Source organism: Arachis hypogaea, chromosome 4 (assembly GCF_003086295.3).
Source record: "Arachis hypogaea cultivar Tifrunner chromosome 4, arahy.Tifrunner.gnm2.J5K5, whole genome shotgun sequence".
In the NCBI taxonomy this organism is placed as follows: Eukaryota; Viridiplantae; Streptophyta; class Magnoliopsida; order Fabales; family Fabaceae; genus Arachis; species Arachis hypogaea.
This window is the reverse complement of record NC_092039.1, coordinates 29,882,032-29,889,447: the sequence shown is the minus strand read 5'-3', so window position 1 is coordinate 29,889,447 and position 7,416 is coordinate 29,882,032.

Genomic DNA, 7,416 nt, shown 5'->3' with positions numbered 1-7,416 from the left:
TAGTGACAGATTTATAAAATTTTATTAGTGGAATAAAATATGTACAACATTATAATAATTTTATAATTATATTTTATTTTTATAAAATAAATTAATCTTTTAACTATTTAACTAATAAATTAAAACATTTATCTAGTAATTTAAATAATAATATATAATTAAATATTTTATTTTTTATATATATATCATTAAATAATCATTTAAAATTTTATCTCTTATAAGATTATGAAATCGACTCTTTATAATATTCATAATTGAATTTTTTTAATTAATGTTGTTATTACTAACAAAACTAAAGCTAACTTCAAAAGAAAAAACATCAATAGATATCTGTATATTTGAATTTTACTTTTTTATTTTAACTGTTTTCATTATTAGTTAATATTATTATATTTAAAAATTTAAATTACTAATGAATCTTATCATTCAATAATATTTAACCATGTAATAAAAAATAGACAATAATATAACTATAAAATAAAATGTAAAATAATTGAATGAATTAAAAAATATAAAAAAAGTAAAAATAAAATTTTAATTGAATAAAAATAAATTAAAAAATAAAGTTAATGAATTTTATTATTAAGAGACAAAAAGTTAAGAACGAACTACAAAAGAAGAAAACTAGAATTTTAGAGAGTATAAAAAATTATGTTTTTAATACTTAAATTTAAATTACTAATTTAATTTTTAATTATTTTTTATTATTATTTAATTATTTTTATAATTAATATAATATTATTATAAAATAGTGAGATCTTTTTTATATATTATGAAAACAGAGATAAATTAAAAAAAATTAAAATGGAATTAAATTTATTTATTGAGTGAGAATAAATAATTTTTTATTCCATATACTATATATAATTCTATAAAATTTTAATGGGATATTTACCTCCACATTCTCCAACGTAAATTCGTCCCTACTCCACATTATATTAATTTTGATGTATTTTTATTATCCATGTTCATAATATTTAATATGTTAAAAATATGTACCCGACTTTGATTATCTTTGACATTAGAGAGGATAACATAAAACAAATCATCTTTATATTTTTTGGATAATAATGATAGACACATTTATGCAAAATAATGATAGACACATTTCGGGCAGAGTTTGAGGTCCCTCCACCAGCAAAACCTTCAGATATGCAGTTAATGACTCCCCGTGGTTGATCAGGATGAGTATGAGTGGTCTTCTCCTTGTCTCGGGAATATTGTCCTACAGAGGAATGGTTAGCAGGGTGTGTTGTGCGTTTTTAAATGTGGCTGCTGATGTACTTATCCAAATGGCCATGTTGGACTAGTCGCTCTAACAGGTCTTTGGCTATGACACACTCATCAATAGTGTGACCTTGTTTCTGGTGGAAAGTGCAGTATTTGGATTTATCCACATTCTTCATGTCCTGGTAATTACTGGCTTTCCAAGGAGGCTTGATGAGTTTTATATTTAGGATTTCTTTGATTATCTCCTCCCTCTTAGTGTTGAATTGTGTATAGAAGTTATAACGAGGAGTTAATTAAAGGCCTTCTTGTTGTCCTAAAATTTATCCCCGGGTCTTTTCTGATTTTTGAGCTTGACGAAGTTTTTCAATTTCTATGTAGCCTTTGGCCTTCTCGCAAAACTCGATGACTATTTTTGGCTTTGCTACTGTGATTGCTTCCTGGAATTTTTCTGGCCGAAGTCCACTTTTGATCTCATGTAAATGTAACTCGGGATGGAGTTCTGGAATGGTTATTGCTACCTTCATGAAATGAATAATATAGTCTCCCAGACTTTCATTTTGTCCTTACTTGATTGTGTTCAAGTAGTGGGAATCATGGAGATAAATGGAAGATGCGGAGAATTGATCTTCAAATAGTTTCACCAATTCTTGAAAACGAGAAATAGCATCTGCAGGTAAAGAACAAAACTAATCAAGTGCAGGACCATCCAAAAAGATAGAAAAACAACGACATAAAACAGGGTCAGAAGCACTATTTACTATCATTATAGATCAAAATTTCTTGATGTGCTTCTTTGGATCGCCCAAGCCGTCATAATGAGTTAAAGTCGTCAGCAAAGTAAACCTCATGGCCATTTGGAAATTCATAACATCGGCCGTAAATGGACTAATGGCATTCTCTAACTCATTGCCATCATTGGCTTGTGGATCTTCTTCGTGCCGTTGAGTTTCTGAGACGTGTATTGGATCAGAATTGTCTTCCTCATTCTCATGTTGCTCATTGTGTCTACATCATTATTTTCGATCCAAGCATTGGTTAACTCACCTATTTGGTTTGCCATTCTCTAGTTCTCTTCCGCCATGTATTGATTAGCCTGTTGTAACTCGGTCACCATTCGAAGAATCTCAGATGGTGTTAGAGGAGGTTGATCAGCCATAGGTGAATAAAAAAATTTTGGGGTTTAGAGAAAAAAGAGATTTTTAGTTCTTCATCCCTACGATGGGCGCCAATCATTCTAGCTTGGATTGATTGGGTATAGCTCGTCCTCTTGGCAGTCAATTCCGAGCTTCTTATCTTAACTTTGAGTTTCTTATTTGAGAAGAGATATGTCTTGGTGCAGAAAGAACAAATGAGGAAAATACCTGCAAAAGACACTCCGACGCTCATGTTAATCAATGTGTAAAAAATGATCATATGCTTGATAAAGTGTCTTATTTCTTTTATATGTGAAGTGAGATATTGACAGTTATGTTTTAAGAATAATTTTTATTAAAGAAAAATAATATTATATTAGAACGTTATAATATATATTTTAGTGTGTAGAGCCGAGTTATAACACTTGAATGAATTATAACGTATAGAATCAACTTATAATATTTGACTGAAATATAACAGTCATATCAACTACAAAATATAGTAAAATAATATTTTATTATGATCGCACTATATTAAAATTTTTCACGTTAAATTGAAGATATTATTTCGTGTACGTCATTATTTATATCGAAAATATGTAATAACAAAAGAAATTAATTAAAATCAATTAAAATTTATTTTATTTAATATTTATAATTATTATAATAATTAATAAATATTAAATAAAATAAATTTTAACAATTTTTTATTTTTTTAATATTATTATATTTATATATATATATATATATAGTACTGTTTATACGCACAATATTACTGCATATATAGTTTGTTTTGCTAATTACGCTGATATTTCACATACATCAGTAGTGACAGATTTATAAAATTTTATTAGTGGAATAAAATATGTACAACATTATAATAATTTTATAATTATATTTTATTTTTATAAAATAAATTAATCTTTTAACTATTTAACTAATAAATTAAAACATTTATCTAGTAATTTAAATAATAATATATAATTAAATATTTTATTTTTTATATATATATCATTAAATAATCATTTAAAATTTTATCTCTTATAAGATTATGAAATCGACTCTTTATAATATTCATAATTGAATTTTTTTAATTAATGTTGTTATTACTAACAAAACTAAAGCTAACTTCAAAAGAAAAAACATCAATAGATATCTGTATATTTGAATTTTACTTTTTTATTTTAACTGTTTTCATTATTAGTTAATATTATTATATTTAAAAATTTAAATTACTAATGAATCTTATCATTCAATAATATTTAACCATGTAATAAAAAATAGACAATAATATAACTATAAAATAAAATGTAAAATAATTGAATGAATTAAAAAATATAAAAAAAGTAAAAATAAAATTTTAATTGAATAAAAATAAATTAAAAAATAAAGTTAATGAATTTTATTATTAAGAGACAAAAAGTTAAGAACGAACTACAAAAGAAGAAAACTAGAATTTTAGAGAGTATAAAAAATTATGTTTTTAATACTTAAATTTAAATTACTAATTTAATTTTTAATTATTTTTTATTATTATTTAATTATTTTTATAATTAATATAATATTATTATAAAATAGTGAGATCTTTTTTATATATTATGAAAACAGAGATAAATTAAAAAAAATTAAAATGGAATTAAATTTATTTATTGAGTGAGAATAAATAATTTTTTATTCCATATACTATATATAATTCTATAAAATTTTAATGGGATATTTACCTCCACATTCTCCAACGTAAATTCGTCCCTACTCCACATTATATTAATTTTGATGTATTTTTATTATCCATGTTCATAATATTTAATATGTTAAAAATATGTACCCGACTTTGATTATCTTTGACATTAGAGAGGATAACATAAAACAAATCATCTTTATATTTTTTGGATAATAATGATAGACACATTTATGCAAAATAATGATAGACACATTTCGGGCAGAGTTTGAGGTCCCTCCACCAGCAAAACCTTCAGATATGCAGTTAATGACTCCCCGTGGTTGATCAGGATGAGTATGAGTGGTCTTCTCCTTGTCTCGGGAATATTGTCCTACAGAGGAATGGTTAGCAGGGTGTGTTGTGCGTTTTTAAATGTGGCTGCTGATGTACTTATCCAAATGGCCATGTTGGACTAGTCGCTCTAACAGGTCTTTGGCTATGACACACTCATCAATAGTGTGACCTTGTTTCTGGTGGAAAGTGCAGTATTTGGATTTATCCACATTCTTCATGTCCTGGTAATTACTGGCTTTCCAAGGAGGCTTGATGAGTTTTACATTTAGGATTTCTTTGATTATCTCCTCCCTCTTAGTGTTGAATTGTGTATAGAAGTTATAACGAGGAGTTAATTAAAGGCCTTCTTGTTGTCCTAAAATTTATCCCCGGGTCTTTTCTGATTTTTGAGCTTGACGAAGTTTTTCAATTTCTATGTAGCCTTTGGCCTTCTCGCAAAACTCGATGACTATTTTTGGCTTTGCTACTGTGATTGCTTCCTGGAATTTTTCTGGCCGAAGTCCACTTTTGATCTCATGTAAATGTAACTCGGGATGGAGTTCTGGAATGGTTATTGCTACCTTCATGAAATGAATAATATAGTCTCCCAGACTTTCATTTTGTCCTTACTTGATTGTGTTCAAGTAGTGGGAATCATGGAGATAAATGGAAGATGCGGAGAATTGATCTTCAAATAGTTTCACCAATTCTTGAAAACGAGAAATAGCATCTGCAGGTAAAGAACAAAACTAATCAAGTGCAGGACCATCCAAAAAGATAGAAAAACAACGACATAAAACAGGGTCAGAAGCACTATTTACTATCATTATAGATCAAAATTTCTTGATGTGCTTCTTTGGATCGCCCAAGCCGTCATAATGAGTTAAAGTCGTCAGCAAAGTAAACCTCATGGCCATTTGGAAATTCATAACATCGGCCGTAAATGGACTAATGGCATTCTCTAACTCATTGCCATCATTGGCTTGTGGATCTTCTTCGTGCCGTTGAGTTTCTGAGACGTGTATTGGATCAGAATTGTCTTCCTCATTCTCATGTTGCTCATTGTGTCTACATCATTATTTTCGATCCAAGCATTGGTTAACTCACCTATTTGGTTTGCCATTCTCTAGTTCTCTTCCGCCATGTATTGATTAGCCTGTTGTAACTCGGTCACCATTCGAAGAATCTCAGATGGTGTTAGAGGAGGTTGATCAGCCATAGGTGAATAAAAAAATTTTGGGGTTTAGAGAAAAAAGAGATTTTTAGTTCTTCATCCCTACGATGGGCGCCAATCATTCTAGCTTGGATTGATTGGGTATAGCTCGTCCTCTTGGCAGTCAATTCCGAGCTTCTTATCTTAACTTTGAGTTTCTTATTTGAGAAGAGATATGTCTTGGTGCAGAAAGAACAAATGAGGGAAATACCTGCAAAAGACACTCCGACGCTCATGTTAATCAATGTGTAAAAAATGATCATATGCTTGATAAAGTGTCTTATTTCTTTTATATGTGAAGTGAGATATTGACAGTTATGTTTTAAGAATAATTTTTATTAAAGAAAAATAATATTATATTAGAACGTTATAATATATATTTTAGTGTGTAGAGCCGAGTTATAACACTTGAATGAATTATAACGTATAGAATCAACTTATAATATTTGACTGAAATATAACAGTCATATCAACTACAAAATATAGTAAAATAATATTTTATTATGATCGCACTATATTAAAATTTTTCACGTTAAATTGAAGATATTATTTCGTGTACGTCATTATTTATATCGAAAATATGTAATAACAAAAGAAATTAATTAAAATCAATTAAAATTTATTTTATTTAATATTTATAATTATTATAATAATTAATAAATATTAAATAAAATAAATTTTAACAATTTTTTATTTTTTTAATATTATTATATTTATATATATATATATAGTACTGTTTATACGCACAATATTACTGCATATATAGTTTGTTTTGCTAATTACGCTGATATTTCACATACATCAGTAGTGACAGATTTATAAAATTTTATTAGTGGAATAAAATATGTACAACATTATAATAATTTTATAATTATATTTTATTTTTATAAAATAAATTAATCTTTTAACTATTTAACTAATAAATTAAAACATTTATCTAGTAATTTAAATAATAATATATAATTAAATATTTTATTTTTTATATATATATCATTAAATAATCATTTAAAATTTTATCTCTTATAAGATTATGAAATCGACTCTTTATAATATTCATAATTGAATTTTTTTAATTAATGTTGTTATTACTAACAAAACTAAAGCTAACTTCAAAAGAAAAAACATCAATAGATATCTGTATATTTGAATTTTACTTTTTTATTTTAACTGTTTTCATTATTAGTTAATATTATTATATTTAAAAATTTAAATTACTAATGAATCTTATCATTCAATAATATTTAACCATGTAATAAAAAATAGACAATAATATAACTATAAAATAAAATGTAAAATAATTGAATGAATTAAAAAATATAAAAAAAGTAAAAATAAAATTTTAATTGAATAAAAATAAATTAAAAAATAAAGTTAATGAATTTTATTATTAAGAGACAAAAAGTTAAGAACGAACTACAAAAGAAGAAAACTAGAATTTTAGAGAGTATAAAAAATTATGTTTTTAATACTTAAATTTAAATTACTAATTTAATTTTTAATTATTTTTTATTATTATTTAATTATTTTTATAATTAATATAATATTATTATAAAATAGTGAGATCTTTTTTATATATTATGAAAACAGAGATAAATTAAAAAAAATTAAAATGGAATTAAATTTATTTATTGAGTGAGAATAAATAATTTTTTATTCCATATACTATATATAATTCTATAAAATTTTAATGGGATATTTACCTCCACATTCTCCAACGTAAATTCGTCCCTACTCCACATTATATTAATTTTGATGTATTTTTATTATCCATGTTCATAATATTTAATATGTTAAAAATATGTACCCGACTTTGATTATCTTTGACATTAGAGAGGATAACATAAAAC